We start from the raw sequence: 21347 nt of genomic DNA, 5'->3' as shown, positions 1-21347 counted from the left end.
AATGTGCCAATATGATATGAAGAATATACTTCAATAAATAAATGTTAAATGTTACTGAAATTTAATGTTGAGCTACTAAGTTAGTTCACTAGGTGAATGATCTACTGAGCATGAAGGAGTTAAATATTTCAATACAGATATAGACAAGATGGAAGTTGTAGAAGATTCAGCTCGTCATTTTTGTGACAAGTAAGTTAATATTAACTATTTCTTCCTATTTGCTCATAAGAACTTCGAGTCCATTAATAAAATACTTTCGAACTGTTTTCTGCATCATTAGTAGGAAAATACTTCTTTAGAGAAGAGTCAATAATTGGAATCTTATCTTACAATGCATATTGAAATGGACTAGATAATTATTCAAAGTTATAGTCTCACCATAAAATCCACATGAACTGCTCATTTAGCTGTTATAGAGAATTTCTGATGAGGAAATTACCTGGTACCTCTGGGATATATAGAACTTCAATGAAGTTCTGCCATAAATGTTGAAGTTAAGAGACCATGTTTTGTATTTTCTCAGTTTTCTCACTGTAACTTTTGTTCTTCTGGTCTGGTTGTCATCTATATGAGTGGCTGGTATTTACACAAGAGATGCTGCTGTAATTATTATTTATCAGATAACCCATTTGGAAATATATCAATGCTATTAACTCCAAGAATGTAATGGACAGCTATGTTTCTAAATGTTAGTCTTTAAAATCTTTTGATATTATGTTATATTTTATTCAATAATTATAGACATGAACAAATCTGAGTTATGTTAAGTATTTTCTTTACTGTAAGAAAATAGGGAAGACTTTTGGATTCCAAGATACATTTCCGAATTCCCTAATGTTAGACCATTTGATACTTCAGCCATTCACCACCTGACACAAAGCTACTTCCTTCAATATTGTACCCCCAACTCTGCCAAAGGGTCTTGTCTTGTGAGTTACTTAGCGATCTCACTAGTACCAGTGCCATGAAAAATGCACCCAATACATTCTGTAAAGTGGTTGATATGAGGAAAGGCATCCAGTCATAGAAACCATACCAAAGCAATACTGTCCTCAGGCTTGTTGGATACTGTCAAACCATTCATCACATACCAGCATGGTATAAAGACATTAAACGTTTCTCTCATTGATCAAAAAAATTTAAACATAGTGCTAATTAATAAGGTTTCTTAACCAATAAAGAATCAAGATAGTGTATCTGTACCTATTTTCATATGAGTATTCTTATTCCATTCATGACTAACCTAACTTCATTTTCCTCTGAAATGCTATTGGTACCAGCATTAAACAATATCATCAGCTCTTTTTAAGCCTATCAAATAAAAATTTAAAATTTTATTGTGATATATAAATGTCTAAGCTGCAAAAACCTTAACTGAAATTGGATGACAATAAACAACCAAATCACAGACAACCAAGTTGATTACTTTTTATTAATGCTTTTAAAATGGGAATTGTCTGAAATGACTAATGTAGAATAATATATTGAGTTACATTTCAGAATGACTAATTTAGAATAAAATACCAGTTAAACTACTAAATACAGATGTTTAGTAGTAGTAATATGCCTTTTATAAATAGATACTAGTATGTCATCTTATGGTCTCTTAAAACACTCTGTAGAAATTTCACTCAGAAATAAAAACCATAAGATTAATTCTAAATATATATACATTGTCAAAGAATCTTCAAAGCAAAATGAGAGATTTTAAAATATTCTTTCTTTATTGAATGTTTCACTTTGGAACTTAGTTTCAGCTGATATCTTCCCACAAATCCTTCAGTCACAAAAAAAAGAGAAAAGACAAAGAAGAAAACTATATTTTAATTCTTATCTTCTAAAAGAAAAAAAAAGAAAAAGAAAAAAAAACAGTTCAACAAGTTTGATTTAGTACATAAATATTCAATAAGACATTTCAGAAAAGTATACATACATACATACATGTACGTACATACATGTATGTGCATATCATCATCATCATCATCATCGTTTAACGTCCATTTTCCATGCTGGCATGGGTTGGGTGGTTTGACTGAGGTCTGGAAAGTCAGCGGCTATACCAGGCTCCAATCTGATCTGGCAATGTTTCTACAGCTGGATGCCCTTCCTAATGCCAACCACTCTGAGAGTGTAGTGGGTGCTTTATACATGCCACTGGTACAGGAACTGCTCAAGCAGGCCTGGCATTGATCACGTTCAGACAGTACTTTTTACGTGCCCCTGGCACAAGGGCCAGTCAGGGGGTACTGGCATTGGCCATGTTCAGATGGTGCTTTTTTACATGCCACCAACATGAGAGCCAGTCAGGGGGCACTGGCCTCAGCTACTATATTGGTTTTAATTGACTCAACAGGTCTTCTCAAGCATATCATATCGCCTGATGCATCAGGGATACTCTTAACTGGGCCAAACATGCATGGCTGTGATCTCACTTTAGTTTCTGGGTCTTCTCAATCACAGCATATCTCCAAAGGTCTCGGTCTCCTGTCATTGCTTCTGTGAGACCCAATGTTCGAAGGTCATGCTTCACCACTTCATCCCATGTCTTCCTGGGTCTACCTCTTCCACAGGTTCCTTCCATAGATAGGGAGTGGCACTTCCTCACACAGCTGTCCTCATCCATACATAACACATGACCACACCAGCACAGTCGTCTCTTTTGCACACCACGTTTGATGCTTTTTATGTCCAACTTTTCTCTCAAGGTGCTTACACTGTTATCTTTGCACACTGACATTACACATCCAGCTGATCATACTAGCTTCATTTCTTTCAAGCCTACGTATGTCCTCAGCAGTCATAGCCTATGTTTCACTGCTGTGTAGCATGGCAGTTCACACACATGCATTATACAGTCTACCTTTCATCCTGAGTGAGAGGCCCTTAGTTGCCAGCAGAGATAGGAGCTCCCTGAATGTTGCCCAGGCTATTCTTATTCTAGCCACAACACTCTCACAGCAACCACCTCAACTACAGACTTGGTCACCTAGGTAGCGGAAGCTATTAACTACTTCTAGTTTCTTCCCGTGGTATGTGATGGAATCTGTTTTCTGTACATCTTCAGTGTTTATTGCTCCAGTGCATCTGCAGACACAAAAACTATTTTCTCAGTTAACCTTCCTTTGATATTGCTGCACCTTTCATGTCTCCATAGCTTACATCAGGTACATCATATGGAGTTTCTACCCATGCCTTTTCTACTGAAGGGGTTTGTGATTTGACAACCTTCCTACTTACTAAGACTTTGGTTATTGCTAGGTTAACCCTAAGGCATTCTAGACCTTGCTTCCACACCCTAAACTTCGTCTCTAATTCTGGCAGTGATTCAGCTATTAGAGGAAGGTCATCAGCATACAGGAACTCCCAGGGGCAGCCTGTCTTGAATTCCTCTGTTATTTCCTGGAGGACTATAATGAATAAGAGGGGGCTGAGGACTGATCCGTGGTGAACCCCTACTTCTACTCAGAATTATTCTCTATATTCATTGCCAACCCTCACCTTACTGACATTATCCCTTGTACAAGGCTTGTACAGCTCTTACCAATTATTGTCTATCCCCAGTTTCTGCATTGAACACCAGATAAGGGATTGGGAGATGTATATGTATGCTCATTATATATATATATATATATATATATATATATAAACACACACATACATCATCATTTTGATTTTTGTTTTGAAAATACTTAGAAGTAAAATAAATAACAATTGAGTTTTTACTGTCAGTGAATGAATTTCATACTCGATACCAATTAACATATTTATTTTGTTTTAATTATGAAATCATGAAGTGAAAAGTAAACTTTTGAGTTAAAATAATAACCATGGATATTTTTAAGATCAATATTTAGCTTCTATTTAATTAGTTAGACTGTTTACATTTTCATATAAGTTGTATTCTATATGAAGTGATGTCATATTTATGAATATGATGTCATGTTTATGAATGTGAATAATCATAATAATTATTATTATTTATTTGAGGAAATAACTGTTAGCTATTGTGAAAAGTCTTCAGGGAACTTATGTCCGTTTTCTTACTTATGAATGTGCTTATTATTTATTTATGTATTTATTTATTTATTTATTGAAGAAATAACTGTTAGCAATTGTGAAGAGTCTTCAGGGAACATAAGTCATGGTTAATGGCAGATATGTATGATGTTTCTGACAACATATACTAACTTGATGATTTTTATGCTTTTAATTTAATAATTCAATGTTGCTATAGCTCAATATATATATATCTTATAAATCGTACTATTAATAGTTGACTACTAAAGCAAGAAAGAATAGACTCAAGGATGTGATTAGTCTGTCTTAAATTCAATCACAGAGATTCATGGAACCCACTAAAGAACTGTTATTGTAAATCACTGACGTTGACTGCTAAGGAAAACACTTTCTTTTTTTATTATTTTATTATTTTACTTGTTTCATTCATTGGGGCAGTGGCTATACTGGGGCACCCACTTGAAGGGTTTTTTGTTGAACAACAGCTATATCAATTGCATTAAATATTTTAAGTCTAGTACTTATTATATCAGTCTCTTTTCTTTTTTTTGTCTCACTACTAAGTTATGGGATACAGACAAACCAACACCAATTGTCAAGCTGTGTAGAGTCAAATACATGTGCAAAGATACACACAAACACATATGCACACACATCATCATCGTTTAACATCTGTCGTCCATGCTGGCATGGGTTGGATGGTTTGACCAGAGCTGGGGAGCTGCATCAGACTCCAGTCTGATTTGGCATGGTTTCTATGGCTGGATGCCCTTCCTAACACCAACTACTTTTCAGAGTATGCAGGATGCTTTTATGTGGCACCTCATGGGTACTTTTACATGGCACTACAAGTGCTTTACACCACCAGAAAGATCAGTCTTAACACGTCTGCTGCTGGGTATGGGTCTTCTTGAGTATAGCTGGGTACCAGGTATCTTGGTCCTTTGTCATCTTGCCTGAAAGATTCAGCTTCCTGAGGTTGTTCTTCAGTACTATATATATATATATATATATATATATATATATATATATATATATATATATATGTATATGTGTGTGTGTGTGTATATATATATATATATATATATATATATATATATATATATATATATATATATACACACACACACACACACACACACACACAGTGGGCTTCTACAAAGATTTTGTTTACCAAATTCAGCCACACGGCATTGATCAAGCCAGGGCTATAATAGAAAACACTTGCCAAAGGTACTGAACAGTAGGACTGAACCTGAAACTCTGGTTGCAAAGTGAAATATTTAATCACAAAGCCATGTCTGCATCTGAAAATATTTAGTAAGTGGGTGAATTATAATTTTAGCACTAATTCCAAGTATGAAAATAATCTCATTTTGTATCATAGTAAAGCAAAATTCAGGCTTTTAAAATGAAATGCACTGTTGTGATACAATGTCAGAAAAGTAAAACAGTTGGAAGAATTTTATGAAAAGAAATTGGTTATTCCTAGGAAACCTATAAATGATTAATTTGTTTTCAGTGATCATCATCAGCAGTATCAGTATCATCACTGCCACAATCCTCATCATATGACTGCATATCCTTCCTTGTATCAATGAATTTACAGTATATTTGTACTGTCATTCATGCATACTAGTATTTTGTATCCAATAGAACTTGCTTGCTTCATTTCTTTCTAGTTTTCACAAATCCATTGCTTTCAAGGCCCAAGTCTCACTGCCAGACAACATTATACTTTATAAACTAGCAACATACAGTCTATCCTTTACTCTAAGGTAACAGTCTTTCATTGCCAGAAGAGGTGATGGATCCCTGAACCATTTCTTACTCTAGTTTTAAGACTCCACTGCTAATTAGGTCCCCTAGGTACAGAAGTAATCTCCATTTAAATCAATAAAAATTTCTAGTTGACCAAAATCAAGTCCAAGTATGGAACTGTGGCAGTTATTATTATAACAATGTTGCAGATGTCTAGAAAATTTTTAACATTATTCTAAGGATTTCATGGAAGGATATTCCAAAACATGAACAAATTGTTTTAATACAAACTTTGTGAGTTTTAATGTTCATTAAAAAAAAAACCCTTGTGTGTTTGGAAGATGAAGAAGAATGAGTAATGATTTTCATGTTCCTAAAGGTCACAAAATCATATTAATGGCATCATACTATTGAGAAATAAGAATATCTAGAAATATAAATGGGATTCACTGTGTAGGTGTGATTGGACATACCACTATAATCATCAAATATAGACAGTTGTTGCTGGATATCAGGAATTAGAGTGGTACACATGTTAAAAGTGACCACTTTTTATTGGGATGAATACCACAGTTATAAGTAGGATCAAAAGAGCAAAATAATAACCTTACAGCATTCTCAAATGCTCAACTAGGTTTAGAGTGAGAGAAAAAAAAAATATTATACTGAAAGTTTCAAAGAAAGGTAACCTTAAGCAGAGATGGTATATAATAGACAGGCATAACTGTAACCTCTAACTTTAAAAGCATTCTCCAAAATTCTATTCAGCTAGCTTTCAGGATTCTAATGGATGAACAAACAGGCTTCGAAAGGAAAGAGGCTATACTGTTTAACATTTATCTCATAGCATGTAATTCAACAAATCAATAAAATGCAACTTCCTCTCATTCTTTACTTCTGGACCTTTGAAAAGTATTTTTTTTACATTTTTCAAAGTCTATCAAGATTAATGTGTTTGGTTATGGCACGTGCACACACACTCACACCTCATACACACACACAATGCTGAATTCTCTATCTAAAGAGACCAAGCTCTTTTACAGCATAGTGACAATGGCTATAGTTGATGAGATGTTCAAGAACACTCGGTGTATTAAAAAGGGCTACTTTTGATTATTCTGTTCAAACTAAGATAAATTATATGAGTAAAGTATGCTTTCCATGAGTATTTACTTTACATAGTAGCGATTTATCATAGCTCAAGAAATTATCCATTTAAGATAGAGGCCTTTGCATAAGGAGCTTTATCTGGAACAAGATATCAAACATCAACATGGCTGCATTCTGGTGACTTAAACAAGAATAGAAGAATGAAAAAAATATTAGCTATTTCCAGCAGCTCATAATCAGAACCAGGATCCAAATTCCATGGCTAAGCTGACTGAAATATTTTGTTTATGGTAATGTGAGGTTGATAAAGATTGATTTCATATGTACTATAAAAACGTTGGTGATCTAGAACAATGTAGCGTAAATTATTCTGCCCCAAAACTACAAAATACAGGTGATGGATTTGAACTGGTGGCCCATAAATAAGTAGATTAACACTTAACTTGAGCAAACATCACATACTTATCCATCGCATTCTATATCTGTTATCAAATTCTTTGATTTTGTAATTCTTTTATTGCATTCTTTGTATTGAAAATATGTAATATAAAGTGATTAAAGGAACATAATAAATGACAAAATATTTAAAATAATACATGTTAAAATACTTATTTAGATTTTAGTTAAAGTTCTATTTTAAAATTTTAGTTCTCCTTCCACAAAATTAATCTTGTTTGAAATTAGCACATCCACTTAATGTACTTAAATGTGTATATAATCAATTTCTTTTTAGTTTGGTTGTCCAATAACAAAATTGCATGTGATAACTCCGTCTCTGTCTCTCTCTCACACACACGCATATATATATATATATATATATATAGTTGTTTAAGCACAAGGTTGATTTTTGGTTGAGAAATTGGTTAATACAACTTTTATCAATTAACCTCAAAATGCATTTGTTTGCATTAAAAATTTGTTCAATTCTTAATTATATACTCAAATTTATAATTTATAATTTCATCAAACTTCAGTTTCTAGTAAATTAAAATAGATTTAGATTTTCTTATATATGCATGAGCTACAATCAGTTAGAGTAAAATACAACAGTTATTGATTTCAGTGTGATTGCAGTTGTTTAGATCACAAGAAATTAGCTGAATTTTTAGTTCCCATTAATAAATATAGGAATTCTTTCATAAAATCTGTAGCAAAAATTTGAAGGACATATAAGTGTGTGTGTGAATCTCTCCATCTCTCTCTGTATGTATGCATGTGTGTATATGTATATATCATCATCATCATCATCATCGTTTAACGTCCGCTTTCCATGCTAGCATGGGTTGGACGATTTGACTGAGGACTGGTGAAACCGGATGGCAACACCAGGCTCCAGTCTAATTTGGCAGAGTATCTACAGCTGGATGCCCTTCCTAACGCCAACCACTCAGAGAGTGTAGTGGGTGCTTTTACGTGTCACCCGCACGAAAACGACCACGCTCGAAATGGTGTCTTTTATGTGCCACCCGCACAAGCCAGTCCAGGGGCACTGGCAACGATCTTGCTCGAAAATCCTACGGGAGCCAGTCAGGCGGTACTGGCAACGGCCACGCTCAAAATGGTGCATCTCATGTGCCACCCACACAAGAACCAGACCAGGGGCACTGGCAACGATCTTACTTGGCTTGCCAGGTCTTCTCACGCACAGCACATTTATATATATATATATATATATATATATATATATATACACATACACACACACACACACACACACACACACACACACACACACACATATGCACATATCCGCACACATATATTCATATACACACACACACACATATATATATATATATATATATATATGCGCAAAGAGTCAAGCTCACATAATTCTCCTTTAATGTGTATTTTGACAGGCAAAATCATAGCTTTAAAATGGCATATAAAGTTATTTTGATATGCTCTCTTTATGTTTGTATTTCCAAGTAGTTTACAAAATAATTGCTATAATTGAACTAAATATACAATCTTCTTGTCTGTAACAATATCCTTTTCTTAATATCTATTGTTTTCTTTACTTTTCCTCTTAAATACAAAAAAAATGTATGCTTATCTGAGAAACAGGAATATAGACATATTTCTGTGTGTGCACACACACACATACAGATACACACAGGCACAAGTATGCATGTGTGTTTGTATATATATATATATATATATATATATATATATATATATATATATATATATATATATATACACACACACACAACACATACAGTGTGAGAGAATTTGTGTATGCTTATTTCCATGGCGTTAAATATTTACTATAGCAATAAAATAACTAAGTGATAAGTATTATTTTTGTCATTATATTGTGGTATTTTAGTTAGTTTTTGATAGTTCTATTTCATTTTTGATTTTCCATCTTTTAAAGGATTAGGAAAAATGATTTTAATGTTTTATTTTTTCCTGATACTGACTATTTAAGAAATAAATACTATTATCTTCTTTTGAATTGATATACACCACCACCACTACCACTACTTTCATCATCATCATCATCATCACCTTCAACAGCACCACCATCATGTGCATACTTTCATTATATGGAAGATATATTTTATTGTTTACTCTTTGTAACATTATCTTTAATATTAGAAATGTTAACATATGAGAAAGAAAGATAAAGAGAGCCTATATGTTATCACTTGACCTGCTAAAAATAGCAGCCAAATTGGTACAAATCACACCCTACTGATAAAATATGGAAGGTGGTGATGGTGGTCATTGTTAGAATGCCTTTCATCATAAGTCAGTTTTTTTTTAGGGATAACCTTAGGGTTAAACAACTGCATGAGCAACAACCATTTAGTTATTCTTGTATTGATATATCTTGAAAGCTACACCAAGTCTTATCTATAAGAAGGAATCTTACAGCTTGGTCCTGCAAGTTAACAGGAGAGAGGTGTTAAAGGGATTTTCTTGTTGGTGTTGTTTAGCACCATGTCAGACCTGGTTGAGTAAACCTATGATCAAAGGCATTTCAACCATGACCATCTTGTTGTGTATCAAGTACTACATTATCCAATGTAATCCTTTCTTATTTTTAAAATGCTAGGGAGTTATTCAAAGTATATTTGGCTGCTATTCTGTCAGGTTGAGCCACTTCATTGAAGCTTATTTGTTTATGTTCCCTCTCTCTCTATAAAATAATGAATCTGATCAATTTATTAACTTCAAGACATTGTATATTTTATTCACATTAGTCAGTTGATTCTTAGCTGTAGTGAAATTAAGAATAGAAAGGGTTTACTGTTTCATTGTTTCAATCATTGGACTGTATCCACAGCTGGGGTACCACCTTGAAAGGTTTAGTCCAACATGTTGACCCCATGCTTTTTTTTTTTGTTTTTTATTTGTATGTCTAGCACTTATTTTATCAGTCTCTTTATGAGTACATAAATGAACCAACAGCAATTGTCAAGCAGTGGTGGGGGGAGAAACACATATCTATCTCTCTCACTCTCTCTCTCTCCACACACACACATATATCTATATATACTTGTCCAAGAGGCTAAATAGTGGAACTGAACCTGAAACCATGTGGTTTGGAAGCAAACATCTTGCCACACAGCCATACCTGCACCTATGATTGATAGCAATTTTGAAATTGTTTCTGAATTTAAGTGACTTTACTTTTTCTTCTTCTTTTTGCATTAATAAATGAAAATGCAAATCTAAGCTTCGAATTATTTACTCTGTTCTTAATCAAGCTTTTTATGTTGTTTTCAAATACAAATGATTTAACAATGTTTATCTTTATTTTCTTTCTCCCTCATTTTCTAAGCTGATCCAATTATAACAACAGGAAGTGTTTTGTATTTTCACTTACTAATTATAAAAGAGAATTTGCTAAGAAAATGCTATTATTTAATGATTGGATAGTTGCTCAAATGATTATTTTAAGATTTAATATTTATTTTTTCTCATTTTTCCTTTAATGTTTGTATTAGATAATTTCTTTTTATTTTATTTTTTTTTATTTATATTCCTTTATTTTGAAAAATGAAATGAATTAACAACACACACAAACAAGGAACCTAACTAAGATACTACTTAATGTTTACTAGTAATCTGATAATTTGTTAAATATAATTAATTTATACATTATTTTCCATGCAGTTAATGATTTGTTGATGTTTTAATAAATAAATAATAACAACAATAATAATAATAATAATAATAATTGTTTCAATTTTTGGCACAAAGTCTGCAATTTTTAGAGGAAGGGTAAGTCTATTACATCACCCCTTGTGCTCAACAGGCCCTTATTTTATTGGCCCCAGAAGGATGAACAGCAAAGTTGACCTCATCAGAATTTGAACTTAAAGAGTCAGAGTTTGAACATAAAGAGTCAGATTATATGCCACTAGGCACTTTGCCTGACACTCTAATGATTATGTCAGTTCAAATAATAATAATAATCCTTTCTAATGTAGATGTAAAGCCTGATATTTTGAGGGAAGGTGATAGTCAATTACATCAACATCAGTGCTCAGCTGGTGCTGTATTTTATCAACACTGAAATGATGAAAGACAAAGTCAACCATGGCAGGATTTGAATTCAGAACATAAAACTGGAAGAAAGGCCACTAAGCATTTTATACAGTCTGCTAACGATACTGCTAGTTCAACACCTTAATAGTGTAGAATTAGATTACTGAATTATCGTAAATCATACGCAATTATTGAAAGTATTAAATAGGTTTAGCATGAGCAAATTAACTAATATTTGAAATTTTTTCGTTTAGTTTCCCTACCAACACCAATATTTAAATAGGTAAACATTTTAAAGAAAGCTGAAGTCATTTGGGGTCAAATTTTTGTCTTGCTTCCACAGGATAGTAGACTTAATTTGTTGCCAACCTTGAGGGATGTAGTGGACTACCTGTATTGGATGGAAGCTCTCCAGGTAGGTTTTTGGCCTAAGGAGAATTACTTCCTTTTCATCTACAACTTTTACAGGCCATGGAAATGGCTATTAATTTTGTCCTTCTTTACTTCACCAAGACACATATAAGCTTTCGGTGTGAATGGTTTTGTTATATGGCACCGGGTTTTACAATCCTGTAAATAATAATAATGGTATTTATATAAGCCTAAAGCTTATAGCGATCACTGTGCAATGATTAAGAAAAATAGTCTAATAATTGGGCATATCAGCCCTCGACAGAAAAAAGTAGGCTTTCCTATCTGCATAGGATAGGAAAGCCTACCTTTTTCTGTTGAGGGCTTATATACCCCATTATTAGACCATTTTTCTTAGTCATTGCATGGTGATCACTATAAGCTTTAAGCTTATATAAATACCATATATATATATATATATATATATATATATATATAAGTACTAGTATTTAGCAGTAATGTTTATTTAGCTAGTTGTTAACTTTCTGTATGCAATTCAGATCCTCATTTTTGTTGCTGCCATGTGTGTCTGTGTGGATATGCATGTCTGTGTCTGTGTTTATATTTGTTTGGTGTCCTGTAACTTAACAGTTTAACAAAGTGAAATTGATAAAATAAATACTAGCCTTCAAAAAAAAAAAAAAACAAGTGTTGATATCATTGAATAAACCCTTCAAGACAGTTTCCTAACATGATTACAATTACGATTCTAATCCTTCAGATTCTATAACCATGCTGGGAAATCTTTTATCTTCTGCTTGCTTCAGTGATTAGATTGTGGTCATGCTGGGCCACAGCCTTGAAGAAATTCAGTTAAACAAATCAACCTCAGCACTTTCTTCTCTTTTTTTAAACATGTTACTTATTCTATTGCTGAACCACTAAGTTAAGGGGACATAAACATATCAACACAAGTTGTAAAGTGGTGGTGGAAGACAGACACAAAGACACACATACACCAAGTTTCTTTCAGTTTCTGTCTACCAAATCCACTCACAAAGCTTTGGCTAGTGTGAGGCTATAATAGATGATACTTACCCAAGATGCCATGTAGTGGGACTGAACCTGGAACAGTGTGATTGGGAAGCAAACTTCTTACCTGTCACAACTGCACCTGTTTTTAAAGTTTGCAATAGTTAATCATAAATATTTTCTGTTTCTAACTTCTGGTTTAATTTAATCTGCAATTGGTTTCCCTAAAGTATACTTCTTTATATACTTGGTGAGGATGGTACTTATACTGTCGGTTCTTCCAGTATTTAATGGAATTTGTGACTAACATTTATTGTTTTCATAAAGGCATAAATATAAATGTCTTTAACCCTTTTGTTACTATATTTATGTTGAAGTACACTGCCTTTGTTTCAATTAATTTTGAAAACAATTAAGAATTTACTGAGATAACTACATTATTATTAAACTATTGTTTGGAATATAAATTAACATAAAAATATAATGGAATATTTTAATTTATATCACTTTAATACAAGAAACTTGTATCCTAGATCCAGGGCAGCTTCAGACTAGTTTTATTAAAAAGGTTAAATTGGTGCAGGCGTGGCTGTGTGGTAAGAAGCTTGCTTCACAACCATATGGTTCCAGGTTTAGTCTCAATGTATGGCACTTTAGGCAAGTGATTTTTACTATTGTTTCAGGCTGACCAAAGCCTTGTGAGTGGATTTGGTAGACAGAAACTGAAAGAACTCATCATATATATGTGTGTGTGTGTGTGTGGCTTTGCGTCGGTGTTTATCACCCACTACTGCTTCAGAACCAGCACTGGTGTGTTTACGTCCCCCATAACTTATCGGTTCGGCAAAAGAGACTGATAGAATAAGTACCAGGCATGATAAGAATATAGTTACTGAGATTGATTCATTCAACTGAAAATTCTTCAGTACAGTGCCCCAGTATGGCCACAGTCTAATGACTGAAACAAGTAAAAGGTATATACCACAGATACAACATTTGATGTAAATTCTATATTTGGTTGTTCTCTTACAGTTTTGAAATGATGAACTATGAACATCCATTATAAAATATACAGCATGTGTGTGCAATCATGTAGCAAAGTATGGATGTGCAATCATGGAGCTAAGTATGATTTCACAAATGATGTTATGTAATCATTTAATTTTTACTTAAATATACTTCTGAGAAATTTTAAATCTGTTTTTTTTTTTATTATTATTAAGAAGAGTGCCAAATATTAATTGCCATTTCTATAACCAGTTTGACGACAAACAAATATAAAAGGAACCCTTTAAATTTCAGTATGCCATAAATAGTTCATATTCCAGAAATTAGAAGCCAATATAAACAGAGTTGTTCCTGAAGCAAGATATACTCAACATGTCGTCTGATAACAGATGTGAATTTACATCATTGCTACAAGTAAAGTAATTCTTAGAGTTGCCAAAATATGGGCACAATATATAGACTTGGCTTCATGTATTAAACAAGCCTTGTGTCACATGCTTGATGTCAAAATGTTCATAAACTACTGTCACCTCTCTCTCTCTCTCTCTCTCTCTTTCTCTCTCTCTTTCTCTCTCTCTCTCTCTCTCCCCTTCTTTCTCTCCCCATTCTTCTTCAGGTTTCTGCATTACATACTGCTTATTTGCTCAGCCATACACCTTGTTCTACTTCTGAACACATTTATGTTGTTATTTCTTCTTGCTTTTGTTTATTTAATCAATTTAAGTGGCTTTGTGAAGCTGGTAAGCCATGACAGACTGACAAAGGTGTATAATACTCCCTATACAAAGAATAAACAAAAAAAAAAAAAAAAACCTGAAAAGAAGAAAAAGAAAAGAGAAAGAAATACAGATAATAACAGTTAAATGTTTTTGTTGTTAAATCATTTTATGTAGCCTCTATTAATGGTTAGTGGATCTATGAAAATAAACTGTAGTGCCAAAGCTTGGTAGCCTTTTTAAGGTAATTTTAAAAAGAACCTCTCTCTTAGACTAGTAATTTTTGCATTAGAACCAGAAATGACAAGGTTTCTGATGATTCCACATGACTTGTTTGGGGTGGATTATAGTTAACACTTGAAACCATCATGTTTAACTCTTTAGCATTTAAACCAGCCACATCCAGCCCCGGTATACTATTTGCTTTATGTTCAAACTGGCCTAAATATATACTGTTTTAGAAAAAGGTTGGATGTTTTTCCATATATGGGAGAACTAGTAAATGTATAAAAGTCATCAAATGGCAAACAAAATAGCAAAGAAACAAAAGGTTCCATATCATTTCTGTTATTTTTATTCAAATGACTATTTGATGAAGATACTCAATCGCTTCAGGATAGCAAATTGGCTGAGTATTTAGAGTATCAGAATACTTTGAAGTGTATGTTGCTGCATTCTGACTTCAAATCTTACCAAGGTCAGCTTTGTTTATTCATCTCTTCAAGATCAATAAAAATAATTCCAGACTCAGTGGATTTGCAGAACTGTGAAAGGGTTGCATAAAACACTTAGTCATATTTTGCTCCAACTCTTCATGTTCTGGCGGCAATGTCTGTGATGAGACTGAGATCAAGCTGCACTGAGCCAATCAATGGCCTTTCCCTTGGATAAATATTGATATTGTGGAGAAGGAAAACTTACATGCAAGAGCCAGCATTCTTCCAAAAAATTTTGCCCAACCCTATGCAGATCCATGGGCAAAAATCACAGGAGCCTTTTTCTCATTCGTACCACTTTTTTTATTTAACTTAATGAAAATATATATGCTCTTGTAGAAATATTCTGAAGAATGAATATAAATTAAGTTTAACATTCAGTATTTGGATGATAAAGTTTGATAATTGATAAAAAGTTAGATATTAATTTCAATAGAACTCATAAAGATTTTCTTAAAGCTATGATTGCTGTTACCTCAGTTGTTAACATTTAAATATGAAACTTAATAGCCAAAATTAAGACCTGGAATTGCTGTAGAGGTATGTAAATAAATTAATAAAGACATGTATATTCTAGTAGAAATATTCTGAAGAATAAATAGAAATTAAGCTTAATATACAGTATCTGGATGATAAAGTTTGATAATTGATAAAAAGTTAAGTATTAATTTCAATATAACTCATAGATTTTCTTAAAGCTATCATTACTATTATCTCTGTTAACATTTAAATATGAGATTTAATAGCTAAAATTAAGACTTGAAATTGCTGTAGAGGTAGCCAAAAGACCCATTGAAGAAAATTAAACTTTTCTTTTATAATTTTCTACCTAACCTATGAAGTGTATAAAAGAAAAATTAGCTGTTATGATAGTAAAATACTTGTTCTCATGATAGAATTAACATTATTGTTAATTAATTTTATGAACATGAGGATATAAATTCTGGGGGGATAAATTGTTAGTTAGACCAGTTTCCAATACTTGACTGGAACTTTGTTTTATAGATCCCAGAATGATGAAAAGCAAAGTTGTCCTCAAAATGGATTTGAACTGAGAATGTGAAAAGACGGATCTAAATACTGCATAGAATTTTGCCTGCTGCTGTTCCAGTTCAACCCATTTACTACCTTCATAACAGAATTAGTATTAGCATAGCCTCAACAGTTACAGGATAAGCTGTTGAGGCTCCCTCCTTAGTTTGTTTATATGCCTGCAGAATCTGTTAGTGGTTCCAGCAAAAGTGAGCAAGGTTGACACAGTGAATGCATAGCAATTGCTTATCTGTGCTTATCATTAGTGGTGCATACCACAACATAGTGCCTGGTGGGGATATATTAATGAAGCTACTGTTTATATTTTGAAATCATTGGTGTTACCTTTGTGTTCTTGATTATGAATATGACAAATCTTTAGGATCATAAATTGTTCTGTTGAATATTAGTCTATCATTTGAAATTGCAATGTTAATTGATACCATACAATAGTTGAGTTATTTTAAACCTTTTGATACCAACCTGCCTAAGCCCACCTCTTATTCTATGGTACAAACTTTTTGCTTTAAATAGATTTAACTTAAAACCGTCCCTTGAAATTTCATGTTAATTTATGTTTCAAACACTGGCTTAATAATGACAGTTATTTTACTAAATTCATTATTGTCAAAATTAACTGATATGAAGGCAGTATGTTTCAACAGAAATATGAGAAAAAGGGGAGAAAAATTACAAATGTATATATTTGAATCTTAAAAGAAATATTCACAAGCATTTAACCACAACAATACATTGTGGATCGAAACCTCGGCAGTGATGGAAATAAGTTTTAAGAACAAGGAGTATGCTACGACTGTTGAGAAGGATACACTAGCAATTTAGTGGGCACAATATTGTGTCTTTTCATCTGTAGTGTTTCTGTAACCAGTCTAATGAAAATTTGTTATATCTGTTTCTAATTTTGGCATAAAGCTGACAATTTTGAGAGGATAGAGTTTGTTAATTACATTGAGCAGTACTCAACTGGTACTTTCATTTTTCAACCTAAAAAGGTGGAAAGGTAAAGTTAACCTCAACAAGATTCAAGCTCAGAATGTAAAGAGTTGTAAGATATATTGCATAGAATTTTGCCCAATTCTCTGATAAGTCTGCCACCTTTCTGCCATATCTGTTTAGTAATATTGTAACTAAAAAAAAAATTATATCACAAAGTTTAATATGATTTAAAGATATAGATATACTCTTGATGTTGTATTCATCATAGATACTTAAAACTTTACTCAAAATTCTAATTAAGAAAAGGTTGGTTTATAAGGATTTGAAGCTTTTTATCTAATGAACCTTAAATTTCTTTAATTAATCATATCCCTGTCACTACAATTTAGGATTTTTCTTTTTCCATTTATAAACACATTCTATACACATAACTTCAATTTGGTTTTATTCATTTATGCATTGAATTAAATTAATATCTTGGTTATGCTGATAAATAAAAGCTTATATTTAATTAAAATTCAACTATTTTCATTCATCTTGTTCTTGATACTTAATAATGTTAGTAATTCCTTAAGTTGATAACATTTCAGGCTTCAACAAAAATTACTGACAGTCTATGTTTCATTCTTGTTTGTGCAGAAGCTACATAAGAGTGCAATGCTGAGTTTATGAATAAGACATAAAAATGTTGGCTTGTCTCTGACAATAATTCAATTATAAATAACTTATCAATGCTTATAACTTTTCTTGACTAGAAACAAACTAACAGCAACATGCTGTAAAAGAAAAATTATGTATTAACAAAGATATCTATTGTCTAATATCTTTCCAGTATGACAACAAAAGCTTGTTCCTCATTAAATTTGAAATGTGTTTCAAATAACCACTAAACTTCAATTTGTTAGTCATGCACAAACTACATACATCATTTGCACTCTATCACAGAAGAGAACTTTTCCAAAGGTATACACATGCTCTTCATTTCTTTGACTGGAATAGAGCCAAATGTGATCTGCTGGCTCTATTTAACATGTTCTAGCATAAAATAATGAACATTGTTTTAACATTTTTATGGTTACAATGTTGTCAGTTGAGTTGATGACATACTGAACAGCTTTCTTGTTTAGCTTATTAGATCACATTCTTTTATTATAACATGGTTATTGCTATATACCTGGAAAGTAGTTTGTTTGCATTACTTCATAAATATTTATTACTGTAAGGAAAGGAGCAGCATTCAGTTTTCAACTTCTGTAGTCTGTGATCAATACAATAATGTTGTCTGGCCTAGAGGCAAATGTAGTTTTTGCTGACTAAGTTAATGTCTTGGAAAAAATATTGAACTTCAATTTGCCGTTTACCAGACATTTGGTAGTTTTAATAGGTTAATCATGTCGTACATTTCTTTGTTGATTAAATACACATTTAGAAAGCTATTACTTGTTAAATTGTATTCGTTGCTGCAGTCTTAGTGTTTCTACTAAATCTATCATGTCAGTACTATTTAATTTAAAAATCTAATATTGTTATTTAAGTACTGTTAATTTATAAATACTTTGAAAAGGCCAACTGCTATTTTCTTTTTTTATAAATGAAAGTCTAAAGAGAAAAGTCAATATCCTTAGAGCTTTTAGTTTTATCTTTCATGAGATGGGGGGAGATACTTAGAGAAAGCTAGTGCAGTTTAATTTCAATTTTTGAATCTTAGGAGGTGGAGGGAACTCATTAGCTATGATGAAGTTTTTGAAAACAGGAAAAAATGAGAAAAATCATTGGGTAAAGGGGTTTTGTTGTTTGGTCCTAGCTCAGCTATGATTGAGCAAATTTCTGACATTTTAACTTCAACAATCCAATCTCTTTTCTTTTAATTACCCAGGATTACAGTGTGCAAGTTGTTCGTTATTTTCTTTTTTTAAATAAGGTGTGATTTAAGGAATAATTTGCTGCTAATTTTATCAAATTAAATGACCATGTAGAAGCTCACTCATTGGCTCAGTAAAAGTTTTCGATCAGCCTTGTTGACTTGTGGAACTAGCTCATTGGCTTGTATAACTACCTCACTAGCTTGTTGGATAAAAGGTTTTGTAATAAGATGGTATCAAATAATGATAGGCTAGTGAATTTGCTTTAGATGAGATTAGCTTAATTAAAAATTTCTTAGAAGATGATATGACTGCATTTTCCTTCCAAACTTAATTTCAGGTGAAGGTTACTAGTAAATGATGTTGTCAGGTTTTTTTTTTTTTTCATTCAAGACATAATTTGTTGAATGTTTCTTGATGACAAAGTGATAACTTTGTTGTTAGTGAAATTTTATTGTGAGTGCAATAAGTTTAGGTATAAGATAATAGGAATCTAGTTTTACAGATGTTTAGTTTGTTCATCGCAATTTTTACTGAGGTTCTTAAGGATTTATTTAGAATCTGTTGAATTGAATTTTCTGATTTTGAAGATTGTATTTGCATAATCCTGCGGGTGATTTAAAAAAAAAACATATCATTTTGTTTTATAATCTATGAAATCACGATAAATGATTATGTTTTGTAAGCAATTTACTGAAAAAGAGAAGCTGGGAAATTAATAGCTCTGAAAACTATTTAGTAGGAATGATAGTTGAAAATGTTTGTTAAATGTGCAAGTTAACATTTAAGGAAATACTATGAATATTAGTTATTGGATAGAGAATTGAGTTGAGACATAGTTTACTGTAAAGTAGTCAAGCAATGCATAGCTCAGTGGTTAGATCATGAGATAGTGAGCTCAGTTCCCAGACTGAGCTGTGTGTTGTGTTCTTGAGCTGGACACTATATTTCACATTGCTCTAGTTCACTCAGCTGTAGAAATGAGTTGTGATATCACTGGTGCCAAAGTGTATTGGCCTTTGCCTTTCCCTTGGATAACATTGGTGGCATGGAGATGGGAGGGTGGTATGCATGGGTAACTGCTGGTCTTCCATAAACAACCTTTCCCAGAGTTGTACCTCGGAGGAGAACTTTTTAGGTACAATCCCATGGTCATTCATAACCAAAGGGGGTCTTTTAGTCAAGTGGTAGTGTTGTTAGAGCATCAGATTGAAAGCTTTACATGCAGTATTTGTTCTCACTTTCTGCACCCTGACTACAGTTCCTGCTGAAGTCAGCTTTATCTTTCTTCCTTTCAGGGTTGGGTGGTGGGGGATCGACTCTTCTGTTATTTCTTTCTCTCTGAATTGGTTTTGTTGTGCTATGAAAAAAAAAGGTGCGTTATCCCTCAGCATTCCTTTCTTCAGAAATGAAGAATTAAAAGAGGGCTGGCAACCGCTTGTTATAGAAAAACTAAAATGCTACTGAAAATGATCACACAACATGCATTGGAACACAAAACAGTCATAATAATGATGATGATAATGTTTGAAAATTTGGCACAAGGCCAGTAATTTTAATTGGGAGCATGGTACTTAATTCATTGACCCTGAAAGGGTGAAAGGCATCTTCCTTTCTGCTACAGAACAAGGCCCGAAATTTCGTAGGTGATGCTAGCTGATTATATCAACCCAGTGTACAGCTAGCACTCATTTCATTGACCATGATAGGATGAAAGGCAAAGCCAACCTCTGCAGAATTTGAACTCAGAACACAGAGATGAAATACCATGAAGCATTTGTGTGCTAATGGTTCTGCTAGCTTGCTGCCTTAACAATAACAACAATAATAATTATTTCTACTCTAGGTACAAGATCTTGAAAATATTTGGGGAAGGGGACTAGTCGACTACATCGATCCCAGTGCTTGACTGGTTCTTATTTAATCGACCCTGAAAGGATGAAAGGCAAAATCGACCCCGGTGGAATTCGAACTCGGAATTCAGAATGTAACGGCAGACAAAATACCGCTAAGCATTTTGCCCAGCATGCTAACGATTCTGCCAGTTCACCACCTTAACAACAACAGCAACAATAATAATAATAATGATGGTTTCTGATTTCGGTACAAAGCCAGCAACTTTGAGAGGGGATGAAGATATCAATACATCAGTACTAGATTGGTGCTTTGTATTTATCAATTCCAGAGAGATGAAAGGCAATTTGAATTATGAGTGTGAAGAGCCAGATCCAAAATTTGCAAAGCTTTTCTTCAGACACTCTATTTGGCTAGCTTGCTGCTTT

General features: G+C 32.9%; 1 protein-coding gene across 4 annotated transcripts in view; it reads left to right on the top strand.

The window, feature by feature from the left end:
* Window positions 1–21347, top strand: part of LOC149136630 (uncharacterized) — a 469724-nt gene that overhangs the window by 151664 nt on the left and 296713 nt on the right. The window lies entirely within an intron of this gene.

This window comes from Octopus bimaculoides, chromosome 3 (assembly GCF_046866305.1).
Source record: "Octopus bimaculoides isolate indiv1 chromosome 3, ASM4686630v1, whole genome shotgun sequence".
In the NCBI taxonomy this organism is placed as follows: Eukaryota; Metazoa; Mollusca; class Cephalopoda; order Octopoda; family Octopodidae; genus Octopus; species Octopus bimaculoides.
This window is presented reverse-complemented; position numbering and strand designations above follow the sequence as displayed.